Source organism: Thermobia domestica, chromosome 8 (assembly GCF_964235325.1).
Source record: "Thermobia domestica chromosome 8, izTheDome1.hap1.1, whole genome shotgun sequence".
Taxonomy (NCBI): domain Eukaryota; kingdom Metazoa; phylum Arthropoda; class Insecta; order Zygentoma; family Lepismatidae; genus Thermobia; species Thermobia domestica.
In genome coordinates this window covers 59,668,402-59,685,057 of record NC_137461.1, presented here as the reverse complement: position 1 = coordinate 59,685,057, position 16,656 = coordinate 59,668,402, and the positions used below count along the sequence as shown (strand labels likewise).

The 16,656-nt window shown below is 34.1% G+C and overlaps 1 long non-coding RNA gene across 4 annotated transcripts in view; it reads right to left on the bottom strand.

Moving 5' to 3' along the window:
• The window catches only part of LOC145692931 (uncharacterized), a 1,320,660-nt gene that overhangs the window by 53,000 nt on the left and 1,251,004 nt on the right, over positions 1–16,656 (bottom strand). For 3 of the 4 annotated variants that reach the window (XR_014132665.1, XR_014132667.1, XR_014132668.1), the window contains one exon: positions 6,293–6,407. The exons of the other annotated variant lie outside the window; for it this stretch is intronic. This is a non-coding gene — a long non-coding RNA (uncharacterized LOC145692931). The remainder of the gene's footprint in view (positions 1–6,292; positions 6,408–16,656) is intronic. 4 annotated transcript variants of the gene reach the window in all.

The window sequence follows — 16,656 nt, the reverse complement described above, 5'->3', positions numbered from 1 at the left end:
ACCTTTAAAGGTCCATAGCTCCAATACTTTGGGATCTACCAAAGTCGGACAGACTTCACTTAAGAATTAGTATGTGCCCTATCCAAATATCCATGTTTCAAATTCCTGCGGTACTTCCCCCACAAATTTTATGGAGGTAGTTGGTGAGTACTTCAAATTAAATACCCGTAGCCAAACTAGCCCATAGCTCGTACGTTAAGTCCAAAAACTACAGGAAATACCCATGTAACGTACGTTTTTACGTATGCGACATACGTTTTTTTCTGATTGTGAGAGTGGACTTCTTTCCCCCTCTCCCGTGTTTAAAAAAAAAGTAAAAGTATGTTCTATGATAATTTCTGTAAAAATTATTTTATTTTAACAGAATATGGAGTATATACGAGCATTATTGAGGTTTTCACATAATCCCCAGTGCTTGAAGTTGAACTCAGTCAGGCATGAGGATTCACTTATGCGTCTCCTCTTCTGCCATGATTTAAAAAAAAAAAAAAATGTTCTATTACAACTTTCATAAAGAATATCGAGTTTGGTCAAATACGGCGGAATTTGTTTTCTGAGGATTTCTAATCGTCCCAATTACTTGGAGTTGGATATTTGTTCAATAATAAGGGAAGAGGTATTCTTCTCGATTTTATATAACATATTTTCAGTGAAAATTTAATAAAAAGCAGTCAGATTTTTATTTATTTATTTATTTATTTATTTAAGAAGAACAACACAACAGGTTATTCTACCCAATTACAGTGTTCATATTAGAGTTACATAGAATATCTATAATATATTTGCGAAATCTATTCTGACTCATACTGTGTATATCCAGAACTTTTTTACATTTACTCAGTTTGTTGTACACTGTACCCATCCTCCACGTTGGTGACTGTTTTGTTGCATTTGTTCGAGATTTCTTACAATAAAAGAAATTTCCATTGCCCACACGTATGTTTCCATTGGGTACCCTGAGATGAAAGGCAGAGACCAAATCCTTACTATTTAATTTGTTATTTAATATTTTTTTTACAAGAATATCATGTCATTTAACACTCTTCTGTGATTGAGAGACATTGTGTTAAAATTTTCATTAAGAGAAGTACTATTTTCATACGTGGGGAAGATGCCTGTTCTCTTGTACACCAGAAACCGCAGAAATTTATTTTGAACTCTTTCTATTCTAATAGTCTTTCTTCGTGTGGGGGTTCCATATAATAGACGCATATTCTAATTTTGTTCTAACAAATGAAAAATATAATTTCAGTAAAACATTTTGACTTATTAAATTCCCTTCCCATTCTCAAAATGAATCCAAGATTTCTGTTTGCGTCAATTACAATTTGATTTATATGATGCTCAAACGATAGTTTGTTATCATATATTACACCCAAATCATTGACAGTTTGTTCCTCCTTTAATTGTTTACCATCTATCTTATTTTGAAATTTAACAACATTCCGTTTCTTAGTGAAGGATACGTTTTGCATTTATCTGAATTTATGTTTAACAAGTTGCTCTTGCACCATTCATTTACTCTGTCTAGATCCTCCTGCTAGCTGACACAGTCCTGTGCTATTGTAATTCTCCTATATAATTTTAGATCGTCTGCATAGAGTAGTTTATGTAATGTTTTAATACAATTAAGAAGGCTATAATGAATATGATAAAAAGTAACGGCCCTAAAATAGATCCTTGTGGGACTCCAGAAAATTGAATGTATAAAACATATTGCATGCTTTGCTGGAGATGAGAGGTTTATTCCTACAGTTTTGAGTTGAAATTATAAGAGGGAAGAGGACGATTACTCGCTTCAACAATCCACAGAATTACTAATTTATATACAATAGGAGAAGTTTTCCCAATTCTCGGGCTCTCTTCCTACATAGCAATACATGTCTACGAAACGTTCCCGAGACATTGAGGTTCGTAGTAGAAACGTAAGGATAATGGAAATATCCATGAAATTTCCCTTGAATTTCAGTGGAATGTGCCTGTCACAATAGAAACTTTAAGGATAGTGGAAGTATCCACAGAATTTCCTTTGGATTTTAATGCGATGCGCCTGTCACAATAGAAACTTTAATATTGGAAATATGTACGTAACTTCCTTTTGATTTCAGCGAGATATGTCTGTCATAATGGGAACTTTAAAGAAAATTAAAATACTCTCGGAATTTCCCTTGGATTTTAATGTGATGTGACTCTTCTAGTAGAAACTTTATGGATAATGGAAACGCCTACGGAATTTCTCTTTGATTTCAATTGCACATGCCTGTCACAGTAGAAACTTTAAAAATAATGGAAATGTTTACGGAATTTTAGTTAAATTTCAATGGGATGTGACTATCATAGTAGAACCTTTAACGAAAATTGAAATGCCTATGGAATTTCCCCAATTAGATTTCAATGGAATGTACCCGCCACAGTAGCATCTCTTAGGGTAATGGAAGTATCGACGGAATTCCCCTTGGATTTCAATGAGATGTACCTGTCACTCTAGAAAATTCAAGAATAATGGAAATACTCTCGGGATTCCTATTGGATTTAATAGCTACCCAGCTTCGTGAGGATATTGGGGAGCTAATTTAAAGAAACATAGTACACTCCCGTTCAGAAAGCCGGCGAGGGGAAATGATGCGATGATCACACATATCTCAAAGGCGTGAGTACCTAGCTCGTAAGGCTGTTTTGCTTGGAGATTAAAAAAAAAAAAAAACTCAGATGTATGAAGTATAAGATACGAAACACTCAAGGAACAGTTAATCCTGAATGTTGGTCCGTGTATATAAGGTGGTTTTAATTCTGTTCTGTGCTTTGTAAGTATCTTTGGATTCAATTATTAACCTTTTCGATTTAAAGGAAAATAAAAACTAATCAGTTAACGTGATCCCTCTGCATTGTAGTAGTGCAACTAGAAGACACATTAGAAATGTCTTGAATGCAAATCTTTATTTATTCAAATACGGGACTCCAAACAGTTTACGAGCAATGAGTACTAAAGAAAGATAGAAAGAAAGAGAAAGAGAGAGAGAGAGAAGGAAGAATTGAATTGGATGAATTCCCGTAGATTTATTCAATTGCGGTGAGAGAGAGGGTTTCATTGGATGAGTTTTATTAACTATTAAATCCCGTTTTTCTGTGGGTTTTGTTGTGTTAAAAGGAAAAAAGTACTACCACATTTCACAATACATAATACATCGGGCACGCTTATATGACGGTATACCAGCGACAAGAGATGCAGAGGACGCGCTCTGGTGAGCACTAGCAGCACTCACCGTCAACAATAGAGAAAATGTGCAAGGTGTTTTTCTCTGTTTTGGTAGTGTCTATTGAGACATTCAAATGGTGTGTAGGGGAGAGGAGAGGAGGGAAAATGGGGGAGGGGAGGGATTTCGTCTTTTTGACTCTTTTGTACGTTCTCTATAGTAATATATACAAAGCTGCGATTTGAAGGTCTATTATGTTTTGACACTAAGTCGTTAAACTTTTGATCATACTTTTTTTTCTTTCTTCTGCATTTGATTTTCATTTTTGCATATTCCTTGTTCTTTTATTCGCATATTATTATTTTTTGTGCTCAAAAAAAAAGTTTACACCGCAAGATATGCCATGTTTGTCAATGTCGTACGCGAAAATCTTTTTCTATCGCGATTTGGCCCTTTGTCATCCGGCTCGTATATATATATATATAAATCTACACATATATTTCCCCATTCATTTAAATTTCAGTGATTGTCTTTTGTTTTGTTTTGTGTTTTTTTCGATTTTTTATTGTGGTTTCGTCCTTTTTGTCTGTGGCACACGTTACGATCTTCATTTGTTCTTTCAAATCCTTTCTGTTTTTTCTTTTTCGGTTTTTTCATTATTTGGTGTTTTTTGGTAGTCAATCGAGTATGAAGCTTGTTTTTTATTATTAGTTTTTTCTTCCTCAAACAGCGCAATGAAAAAAAATGGCCTTTAACTTTAATCGGGGGACTATTATACGAGATTTCAATACACAGAATTTGATTGCACATCTACATATCTGGTCGTTTTAACGCTGTTTAGTTCATTCTTAACACCGTGCTTTGTGACGATTTTGTTGTTGTTGTTGTGTACAGTGCTTTCAATCTCTCTTTCCCCCCCCCCCTTGTTCCTACGTTTAGCTAAAGATTCTGTTGTAGGCGAATATTAGGATTGATGGGGGGGGGATAACTATAAAATGAAACAGGTGGGAAAAGGAGAACTGTGTTTTCACAAAGCAGTGTTATGCTGTCATAGAGAGGTCTGTGTGTCTATATCGATATATATACATATGGGAATATATATGTTTGTATGTGCATGTGTGTGTGTATGTGTGTGTGTGTGAAGGTGGAAGAATAATGATTCGATAGCCATCAGCTTCCGGGTGACCTTTCGCCATGCCTGACCGGAAGTTAGGGTGGATCTGAACTTAATCATTGCGGACGTTAGGGTTCTACACACATACACACTTACTCACACGCTTCATCATATATCCTATGAACTTCCTGGGTGTTAGATTTTTAACTGTCAAGAGTTTTTTAATGTATTTTTTTAGTATTTTCTCTCCTCATTAAAAAAAGTGAACTAGATTTGGCTACAACTCCATGATGTGACATTGACGCAAATATAAACATATATTTTGGCGACACCATTCTGAGTTGCGTGTAATCTAATGATGTTTATCATCAGCAAATTCTTTTGCAATCATTATTTCGTAAACCATGAGAAAAGTATAGTATATTATTATTATAATCTACGTGTTCAGAATAATATAACCATTGCTGAATATTATATTCTCACATTGCTTTATATATACTTAGAAAATGAAATAAGTAATGCAATACCATCAAATTAAGAGCGAAGGGAGTTATGGTTAATATTCTCAGAATAACGTTGTTGACCAGATATATAATAATAGTTATATGGTTCCATATAATAGAAAAGAGCTCTAAATTATATTGCTTTTAGTAACTGGTATTTGATAACGAACAAATCTCTTAGTTTATGTAGAGTATAGGGAAAGAATGTAACAGTCAAATTAGGACACATAGAGCACTCGTACTCTCTCGTCAACAGTCCGGTTGCGATCCAAAGAGTTCATGGGGTCTTGTACTCATTCTGATTAAACATACTGGGTAGTATTAAAGGTATAATTCGTTAATCAAGCGTTAGTCACGCAATTAGTTATTGTCGTATTAGCTCTGTACTAAGGACGGTGTACTTTCTAGTATTCAGAGTCTGCTTGGTATTCAGCTAATAAGTTGATCAGATTATGATTATCTAATATGACCTTAATATATCGAGCGAGAAAAGTAAATGTGACAACTACGGAAAACTACACGTGTACATGCGTAGTCTGTAAAAATAAAAACATATGAAATACGACATTCGAAATATTTTGTATGTGGTTTGATATCAAAACAATTTATAAATAGTTATTAAATCAAATTATAATTAACTTATTCATTTCTGAGGGGTATGTTTTATTGGGATGTCAATTGATTAAAATAAGTAGAAGTCAATTAATATTAGCGACAATAAAAGGATTACATTGTAATTATAAGGGAAAATAATTTATCGATCAGTTGTATGTGCTAATCAGAGATTCTGAATACACTTATGATAACTATGCGTAAGTCAAACCCTTAGTATAGCGCTAATCATACTTCAAACCAACTTAGTATAAAGCCTATATGTCTAATGCTGAAGATAACTGCCATTAGATGAACTCCTTCATAGATATGGCTTCCCCCATTAAGCTGTAGGTCCCTCTCTTACATAACCTCGGAGCTGAACAGAACGCTAACCTCCCAAACAACGAACCAACCAACTAGCATTAGATAATCCACATAGCGCTTAAGATTCAGTGGTTGCATATATGATAGGATATTACTGACAACTAAACTAAACTACTACTACTTACGTGTTTGTAGATGATTTGTACTAACATAAATAAAATTAACACTGATATTCTGTGTGTTACTCCTCCAATGCAATGAATATGCGGTCCTGACGGATTGTTAGCCATTAGGGATGTGCGTGCAAGGAAACGGTGTAATTTTATTCACAAAGCTTATTTTTGAATTTATCGTGTTTCTTATTACACGGCCTGATTTCTAAGTATAGAATTTATTTACATGAAATCATACTTAACAACATAAACTGAGCAATAATAAAATAATATCCTTGTTTGTCATTAGTTTTCTGTTTTTGAAAAGCGAGATATCGTTTTTGTCAAACTTAAATATGTTTTATACATAATGTAGACGTCAGAGTGTAAGAAATGTAGAATACGACTTACTAAGCTATTCCAATCAGGCTTGTTAGTTGAGTCAATGTAATTCAAATGGTTCTCCACTCCAACTCCCTCATGATGGTGGCTCAATAGAGAACAATCTGGAACTCGGTACTCGAATCTGGAACCACAAATATAAAGACAATGAGTCAGACCGGTGAGTTACACATTGAATGTCTATTGTTTATTCTTATAAATACTCGAACATTCAGCAAATTATAGTGCGCACAAATTACTGCGAGATTAAAAGAATTAAAAAAAAAAAATGTTCCGGAAACGATTTCGCCGTTTTCTCAGCAGAAATTTATGATGGATTCCGAATCCATAGTTTTCGGGGTGGCTGAGGAGGTGAACAGTGACGCTTCCAATGTCGTTTAATTCGAAATTCAGCTCCGGAACTTTGGCGAGGAGAAGATATAAAAATGATCGAAAATGACTGGCAAGACGAAAAATATCGTCTGAGAGCGCTTCAGTAGTAGTAAAAAGTGACTGACTAACGGAACATATTAAGTACTACTTTCTCTTATTTTAACCGAGTGAAATGGGGATAAGGCACTACTTATAAATGTAATAATACCCTAAGTAAGCATAATCTACTACAAAGTAAACCATACGTACAATATGATGAAAGTTGCACGAGCCAAACTGATCCTTGGTCCTATGAAAAGTGTGCAAAATAGAGAGTAGAGAGTGTGCAAAATAGAGTGGAGCAGTAAATACCATATGTTGTCTTATTTTTCTCATGAAGATGTTACAAACATTTGCTTGCTCTGTCCTCTACTGGTAAAAAGAAGCACTGCTCTGCTTTTAGGAAGTAATGCTAGATAAAATTAGTATTACAGACTTGTCAGAAAAATGCGTGCTTTCACCAAGCCAAATTTTTAATAAAGTGTTTTCTGTATTTAGTAAATAACAAAAATAAAATAAAAATCATAATTATACAGCTTTCTTTTAAAAGAAAGTCTTCTGTATAATATGATAAAAATTGTTTTACAGAAGAAAGCCATGTAGTATGTACTTTTCGTCATAAAAGATGTATTGTTTGCAAGGACATTTTTTTAAAAAATATACGTAATTCAACATTTGAGAAATTTTGCTTCTTTTATATTTCTTATGTACTGTACGTGATGCGTGCATAACTTGCTACGCCTATGAAGAAAATATAAGTTCACATTTCTCTGTATTCTCATGTCTTAAACGTCTTTAGAACAAAACTAGAATCCTTAAAAAAAAAAAAAAAAAAAAAAAAAAAAAAAAAAGCTATACGTGAATCAAAAGAGTCTTTTGTCTTTCAAGAACCACAGATGACACTATCTCAATTTTCACATGCAATGTTAGTTAAATATACCTTTTGCTTTCTTAATAAGTTATGATTAGTTAAAAGATTTATTTTTTCTCTGTTTTTTGTTTATAGAAAAGAAGAGTCGATATTATTTGATCTTTTGTTTGTTTGTGTATTGTTAATAGCTATACAGTATTGAAAAATGGAATGATTTTTTTTTACACAATACTTCAGATCTAGAGGTATATAATTTATTGTTTGTTAAGATTATCATCAAGTAACTACTGTATTGTTTTCGAAATCATATACAATCCTTTGTATAAGTATAAATTTTAATATGCTAGTTATTAATATTTCGACTCCTTTCATCTTCTTTCAAAAGTAAAACATGGATATAATTAATGTAAAATTGTATATCAGCAACTTCGTTTAAAAAAAAAAAAAAAAAAAAAAAAGTGAATTAAGTAAACTACTACTAACAAATATGAATGTTACATATTATATAGCAACCAACGTGTAGTTCTTTGTGTATAAGGACGTGTAATTAGAACAGACTTAAATAGCAGTATTATATTAAAGCAGACTGGGCGTAAAATAACAATAGACGTACAATTAGTGAATCTTAAAATTTCATGTTTGGTGGATTTCAATTGCATATGAACTTAAAGGGATGAGTCTTAGTTAAAAATTCAGTCTATTATTTGTTTATTATAAATGAAGCAGTTAAATAAAGTCCTTTAGGTATTATACATTTTCCTTTCTTTGGAGAAAACGAGAACTTCCTCTCCCCGCCCCTACAGTTTTAAGTCAAATAGGATCATTTAGGGACATTTCGACACGTTAAGAAACAAGTCGATACTACTCTGAAAGTTATGATAATTTTATTCTGCAAAATGTTTGACAGTAATCTTTGCCCTAGCTAGGAAACAACAAAACCTTCCCCTGAAATGTAGTATTTTAAAGCACAAGAATACGTAAGCGGACTGCTACGGATTAGTAGGTTTTGGAAATCTTGCGGGAGAAATCGACACTTACTATGGGAGATGTTGACACTATATAAACAATGTAATCCTTCACAACTTTGAAGTACAAGAAACATAAGACGCAACGAAAATACTAGATCTAAGGTTGCTACTATCTACGTATGGCTTATTTGCAAACTTTGCTGCGATTCATTACAACCTGAGTTGAAATACAAGAGGAACACTGATACAATGTAAGCTCGTTAAAAACGAACTTTGTTTTAAACCTGTTTTACAACATATTACTTCAGTATTTGCAACCCATAGTAATCTTCGGAATCCGTATGCGAAGAATCCAACTGAAACTGACTTTCTCATAGTCTTCTTTTATAACATTTTGCAAGGGTTCCTACGAACAAATTTCCATAAGTTGAAATTTGCGGAAGAGAAATACATTAAAGATGGACAATTTTGAGTACTGTTTAGTGGGACACAACATTTCTATACCAGCATTAGAGGTTTTCTCTAATACATCAGGCTCTTTGACACGTGTACTGTGCTCATCTAAAACCAAACGTACTTTGCCATTAGGCTTAGGTCCTATACCGGACTAAATGACCCAGAAGCTGAGAAAGCGTGTTTGTTATGTAACCTAACACTAAGATGAACCAGACGGTAGTTTGTTTGTCTGGTGACTTTCCTTATAACAACGGAATACATGTCGAAATCTTGCTACAATTACTGTCGATTTATCTCCTAAATGCATTGATTAACAAAAGCTAGCACGAGTTGTTACTGTAACAAGCAATGTGTGTCAACTTGACACACATGCCTACAGAGGGCATACTCTATCATAATATCAATCTTTTGTTTCCTTTCATCAACATATATTACCGCCATACCTTATTTTTGACTTACTGAAACTTATAACTTTTATATATATATATATATATATATATATATATATATATATATATATATATATATATATATATATATATATATATATATATATATATATTTAAATAAAGCTTTATGTACCTATTTTATAGGCAACAGGCAAAATTAACTTCTCTGCATATGCAACGGCAACAACCTTCCACGTACTGAATGTTTCTTTTCGCCTACGAGTATGATCACTAGCTTTGCCAGACCTTAAAATGTGTCGAAATCTCCTGAGTGTCGATATCTCCCTAAATGACCCTATTGATGATCTGAAAATATAGAGACAGAACTCAATTAAAATTTATATTAATTATGCATTTGGGACTAATGGCGAGGTCCTCTAATCGGAGGCGAGATTTTGTGGTGGGGAACAGTCTAAATCGTAAGGGCTGATCAGGCATGATGACCTGTACATCCACTAATAGCCCTATCATAGTTTGGGGTCCACGTTAACAATATGTAGTGTCCTGTACCCTTGGTTGCATAAAATATTAAACCTCTATACATTAGTAAAAAAAAAAAAAAATCATCTGTATATCACTGACTCATTCATCAGCAAATCTCAGAAACTATTAGGCACAGAACTTCGAAATTTTGGATAAATACGTGTATTATCTTTGTGTCCTAGATTGTAGACAAGGAGAGACTATTTTTTTTTTTTTTTTTTTTTGAAAAACGACTTTTAAAGAGGAAATAGAAATTGGAAAATTATTTTCGATCTCTGAGTGGACCTTCAACTTAGGAGCCTTTAGGTTTGCAAACAAATCGATTTGCGAACAAGTTTCCCCTTGGCTTAAGAACAATATCGGAGCGAACGGCGGTTCAGTAGTAGAATGCTTATCTCTTGTGTGTGTGGTTCCTAGTTCAATCTCCAGCCAAGGTAAGTTTGTAGTGGACAACATCGTGTCCGCGGGTTTTCTCGGGTACTTCACTTTCCTCCCACTTTATTATTCCACCAATTGTTTTTGAGGCCGCGGTGGCTCAGTGGTAGAGCGTTCACCTCTGGTGCTTGGGGTCCCGGGTTCGATCCCAGCCCCCGCCAAATGAACTTTGTGGTGGACAAACACCGTGTGCGTGGGTTTTCTCGGGGTTCTCCCGTTTCCTCCCACATTCTTCATTCCACCGTTTCATTCATTACTCATCATCGCCGTCTCCTTTAGCCTAACCGGCATAAACGTGGGACGTAAAACTCAAAGATTTCATTTCATTTTTTCCACCAATTGTTCCATCATCACCATAATCATCATTCACTTGCCTTAATCATCCGTCTCCCTCAGCCTAAAGAGCATAAAAGTGGAGCGATAGATTGAACGATTTAATTTCCATCTTAAGAACAATATTTCAGAAATGTCAGAAAGTTACATAAGACCAATCGTTATCTCAGTTACTGCTATTGTCCCTGAAAGTACTGTGACGCAACTGAAACAGATAAACGTAAAACATCTAACAATCCTACAAAAATCAGCAATACTAGACACCTGCCATATCGTCCGGTTCGGAGAAGAAGAACTTTTTAAATAATCTGCACTTACCAGGGATGACCGTCAGACTATTAATCTGAAACCGGTTTAAACTGAGATAGAACGGTAGAACGGTAATAATAATAATAATAATAATAATAATAATAATAATAATAATAATAATAATAATAATAATAATAATAATAATACCCATTTATCAGTACTAGAAACATGTTGATAAAATAATAGCACTTTGTATATTATTATTATTATTATTATTATTATTATTATTATTATTATTATTATTATTATTATTATTATTATTATTATTATTATTATTATTATTATTATTATTGAATTTCCTATTTTTATATGAAAAAGAGAAAGGGGAAGCATTTTTGTGGAAATGCTTTTTATAAAAAAAATTAGAGAAGAACCGCCATTTTGTTTTCTATTTGTAGCGAATCCTTCTGAAGTTCTGAGTTTCCTTTACAAAATAAAACAGGCATAAAAGGAACTACGTACATACATACTAGGAAAAGTAATTGATGAAATAACTGTTAAAACGATTTTTTTTAATTTTTCGTTAATTTTTTCCAGTTTCATTATTTTTTTCTTTCTTTCCTTTACACAGTTTTCTTTTTAATTACTACACTCTATATCTCTCTTTCTCACTCCTTTTCCCTTTTTTCCACTTCATCTCAATTTGGTTTCTTTTGGTTTTGCTTTCTCGTAATTTCATCTTTTTTAATTTTTTTTCTTTACTCCCTTTCGGGTATATTCTTTGTTATTTATAATCTGCATGGAGCGAGAATGTGTTGATCAAAAGGGGAGGAAGGAGTGAAACCTCAATTTCTTGATTCGCTTTGGTGATCTCAATCATCTGCTATGTCATTATCGAACCGTCTATCAGGACCTGTCAACGCGGCTCTGAAATAATGTAGTGCAATTAGCCACTCGCCAGGGGTACCCCCAGCACTCACACTGGATCGGGAGCTATTACCAAACACACACACACACACAAATATATTGGTGTTGTCGAACCCCCACCCACCCCCACCTGCCCACCACCCTTCACAAACACATCCTGCTTGAACCCCTGTGCTCTATACCTCCAAACTTGATGGTCATACATAGTACAGAAGTGACAAAATGGTTTACCCTTTTTTCTACTTTTTTAATTTTTCAACCAACGCATATGATATTCAATTGAGTGTATGTTCATGTTTAGGAAAAAATAAAAAAGAAGAAAGAAAAATATTAACGTTTTGTAAATTGCTGACAACAGTAACCTATGCGTTATTCCGAGGCAAAATATAAATTCTAGTAAAAAGTGTTTGCTGTCGATTAGCTTGTCATTTTTCGTAGCAAGGCGTATCTGTAGAGACTTGAAAATGAAAACACGTTTTGTACTATCCTTGAACTGGCAGGATTAAAGAAAAACATATTGCTGGTATATATAGTAGAAAAGAAAACCATAATGTGAATATAAAAAAAAAAAAAAAAAAAGTACTTTATTAAAAAATATCCTTCTGTACTTTTAAAAACATTATGAATTTTATTTTACAATGAATTACGGACGGAAAACCCTTTTTAATTATTGACAAACGTAACACACACAGACAGTACACTTGGTACTTAAAAAATAGTTTAATATATACTAATCTTTATTATGATTAAACTTCCAAACTATGTTATGGTTAAGTATGTGCAATCTTCTATCCGTATAAAGGTTCTATCCGTTCGTTCGTTTATCAGAGGAGAAACGGTAAGAAATGAAGTGAAATACTTTTCTGATATAATTCAGCGTAAAAAAAAAAAAAAAAAAAAAAAAGTCTCGATTTCAGCCTTTATTTCTCGGGGAGCGCGGTGACTCAGTGGTAGAATGCTTACCTCTGGTGCGTGGGATCTCAGATTCGATCCTCAGCCAAGTAAGTTTGTGGTGGACAACATCGTGTCCGCGGGTTTTCTCGGAGTACTCTCGTTTTCTCCCACAATCTCATCCCACCAATTCTACTATCCATCATCATCCGCTTGTCTTATTCATCCGCCTTCCTTAGCATAAATGACATAATCGTGGGACGTTAAACTGAAAGATTTCATTTCCTTAAATTTTTTCTACTCAAAATGGATGTAGTGGAAACTTATCACTACTCTGATTTCAATATTGATTTTCAAAGAACCAAAAATTTTTAAAGAGATAGCGAGAAATGATTTTTGATATGGACTCAGCGTCCCAAAAATAGGCTTTATCTTTACCCTTATAAGCCTTTTCTGGTACAGACTTGTCATTTCAGGTTTCAACATTGATCACCACAGAACGACAACAGAAATCATAACGAAACGCGGTTTCTCAATAAGAATTTAACGCTGCATGAATAGAATAGGTGAGATCTCCACGGGAACGGTAGAAATCTGTTACCTCTTCCGGTTTTTAATATTGGCGTTCTAAAGATTTCAAGAGATGATTTATAGAATAGTTGACGCTAGGAAACAACATCGAGAAGTCTAAACACATGAGGATATCCCTCGAAAACGTCCTTACAGATCAGAGTAGAACAAGGAGAAATTGAAGAGATTGATCGTTTCAAAAATTTGAGAAGTCTTTTGACGAGTGACGCTTCCTGCATCAAAGAGATCAGGTCAAGAATTACCGTACCAAAGAAACATTTAACAAGAAAAGATCACTCCTAACTAGCAGGCTTAACATTGAACTAAGAAGGAAGGTGCTGCAGTGTTATATATGAATATTAGACTCAATAGCTTCGGAGACTTGTACATTACGGAAGTTAGAGAAGAACTATTTAGAGAGCTTCGAAATGTGGTATTGGGAGAAAGATGGTGAAAGATAAAATGAACGGAGAAAGTAACAAACGAAGATGTTTTAAAACGGGTAGGAGAGAAGAAGATGCTTATATCCAGCATCCTCCGTAGAAATGGCAATTGAATCTTTGACACATCTTGCAAAGAAATTATCTTCTTCATATCGCCATAGAGAGAAAGATGGAAGGAAAGCGAGGAGTAGGAAGGAGAACAACACAACTGATGATTTGAAAAATAGCAGAAAATATTGGAAGTTGAAACAGGAAGTTGAAGATCGACAAACGTGGGGGGAAAATTTTCAGATCCGAACTTAGGGAAAAACGTTTTTCCGATGTAAATTCTGGATCCCAAAAATAGATTTTGTCTCTACCAATATCTCTCTAGTAAAACCGGTAGCGATAAAAACAACACTTGTTTTGAATATTGATTTCGATAGAGAAAAAACCTGTTAAGAGATAGCGATAAACTACTTTAGATATGAATTCAGCGTCCCAAGAACCGGTTTCTAATTCTGACTTTATCCCTCTATTGAAACCAGAAACTATTTATTTACAATTTCCGGTTTCAATATTATCCCCCACATACTTTAGTAGTCTACCATTGTTTTACTATGAGAAATGAAACCCACCTGTTATAGTAATTCATTTGTGTTCAGTAACGAAATCAGGGCCTCGGGGGATCCAACTCACAAACTCTAAGAACTAATATTAGCAAATAATAGGGATGGGCCGAAGAAGCATTCGATATTAGCAATATTTATCAATATTAACTCTACACAAAACACGTGTTTGTAAATGAGAAAAACATAGTACATAGAAAGCTTTGCTGTCAAATATTACTTCGCGTGTCTGGTATATTATTGTGCCAACGTTCAAAATCACACTGAAATACTGTTTATCGTAAGACCAGAGAGATCAATCACTGTCGGGTTTGGTCCAAAGGAAAGCCTGGTAAGTGATAGGTGATCGTTCGCATTCATCAAATAGTATTCACATTGCGGCGTCCTCCCAGCATTGTGAGGATATTTCTAAGGGGGCTACTTCGAAGAAAGAAGTACCGAACTCCGGTTTAGAAAGCATCCAGCAAGGGAAGCTAGTGTCGTGATCACTGATCACCCCAGTGGCATGAGCGCTACAAGACGGTTAGTCGGCCCTGGCCGCTTAAAACTCTTCCACTAGGACTTTTTCTTTTTTTAACCTATAATATTGTTACTCCTAAATATCAGTTTGTTGTTGATAGATTACAGTACTTTGGTTTCATATTGTAGTGAACAATGCTTTTTGTTATTAATATTACTTGTTATTTTCTATAGCATAAATATTCCTTGTGTTATGCTTCATTGTAATTTATTAATGATATATGGATATAAATTTTGTCAGTACTTCCTTGTTGTTTACGCATAGAAAAGTTTACAATTTAGAAGTTACAATTTATTAATGAGTCAGAATGCAGAAAACAGTCATAACATATATTTTCTCAATTTTGGTCGCCTGTGACATGATTCATTCTTGCTTTAAACAAAAGTTTCTCAAACTATGCACCGTGATGCCTTGGCTTGTTTAACCGGGCGCCGCGAAATAGTTACGAAAGTTTCATTGAAATGACAACTTTAGAGATATGAGTGGGATGATAATTATTGGTATTTATGGTTCACACCAAAAGTTGTCAAGGGCTTTACATTAAGCATTTTTCATTAATTTAATACAGGCCCTACGTGTTACATGTTATCACTTATGTATTTATATGAATGTATTGAAATAGCTTGTTACCGTCGAAATATCGCGTTACATTATGGATGCTGCTTTAAATTCTTCATAAAGCAGTTTGATTACAAAGCTAAGTTAGTTTGTTTCCACAAACCTGCTTCATTTTCAAATTTAAAAAAAAAAACAAAATCTTTAAAATACCGTTAAATGAGATATTTCCATAAATGACCTCTAAATATTAGATTTTACTTCCTTTTAGTCAGCACACGAGCAATAACAGATAGTAATAATAAAAACAACAATAATAGTAGCAAAATTAGTAATACTGCTGCTGGTAGTGAAGAGAAAGAAGTATCAACGTGGAGAAAGAAACCATGACTTTGCAACTTTCGAAATAAGGAAGGCGTCGAATATATTTTTCGTTCTCCTTATGTGCTTCAACAGAGAGATTGAATTGAGTACGGGGGGAGGAAGAAGAGGAGAAAAGAGGGGAGGGTAAATCGTGCCAAGGTTTACGTTTCTTTCTCAATGTCACTGTTTGCAATTACTGTATATACGTACATTACAATAATTGCGGGGAAAAAAACGTGATAGTTGATTTTGAGCACAATAATAAAATTAATGAAATTGACCCAACTAAGTAAGTGCCTAAATCTTTGGATTTTTAAAAATAATAAACTCAGAGGTTCGTCGCCACAGAAACAAAATTCATCACGATCCAATCCTGTGCCAAGACGAATCTCAGATATCTTTCTGAGTTTTTGCTTTGTATTACGAGAGCAATTCGAGAAAAAAATCGCCATTTGGTTATCAATGACATATCCTACTCACAGATACAGAACTTTCATTATATACATTAGAAAAGTACAACATAACATTTCTTTTCAACATATTCACCATTCAAATTGAGGCACTTGCCGTAACATTTTACAAGGTTTGAAATTCCTTCTAAAAAAAAAATCTCCGACATAGGAATGAAGCCTCCCGCTAGCAGCATTGTGAAGGGCGTTGTCATTGTCGAAGCGATACGATACAAACCACAGTTTCATGTTTTTGAAGAGATTATAATTGTTTGGCGCCAAATCTGGGTTATATAGAGGATGATCAGAACATCCCAGCGGAACTGCTTCAAAAGTTTTTGAGTACATCCAGCAATGTGTGGGCGAGCACTATAGTGACCCCAGGGCCGGCG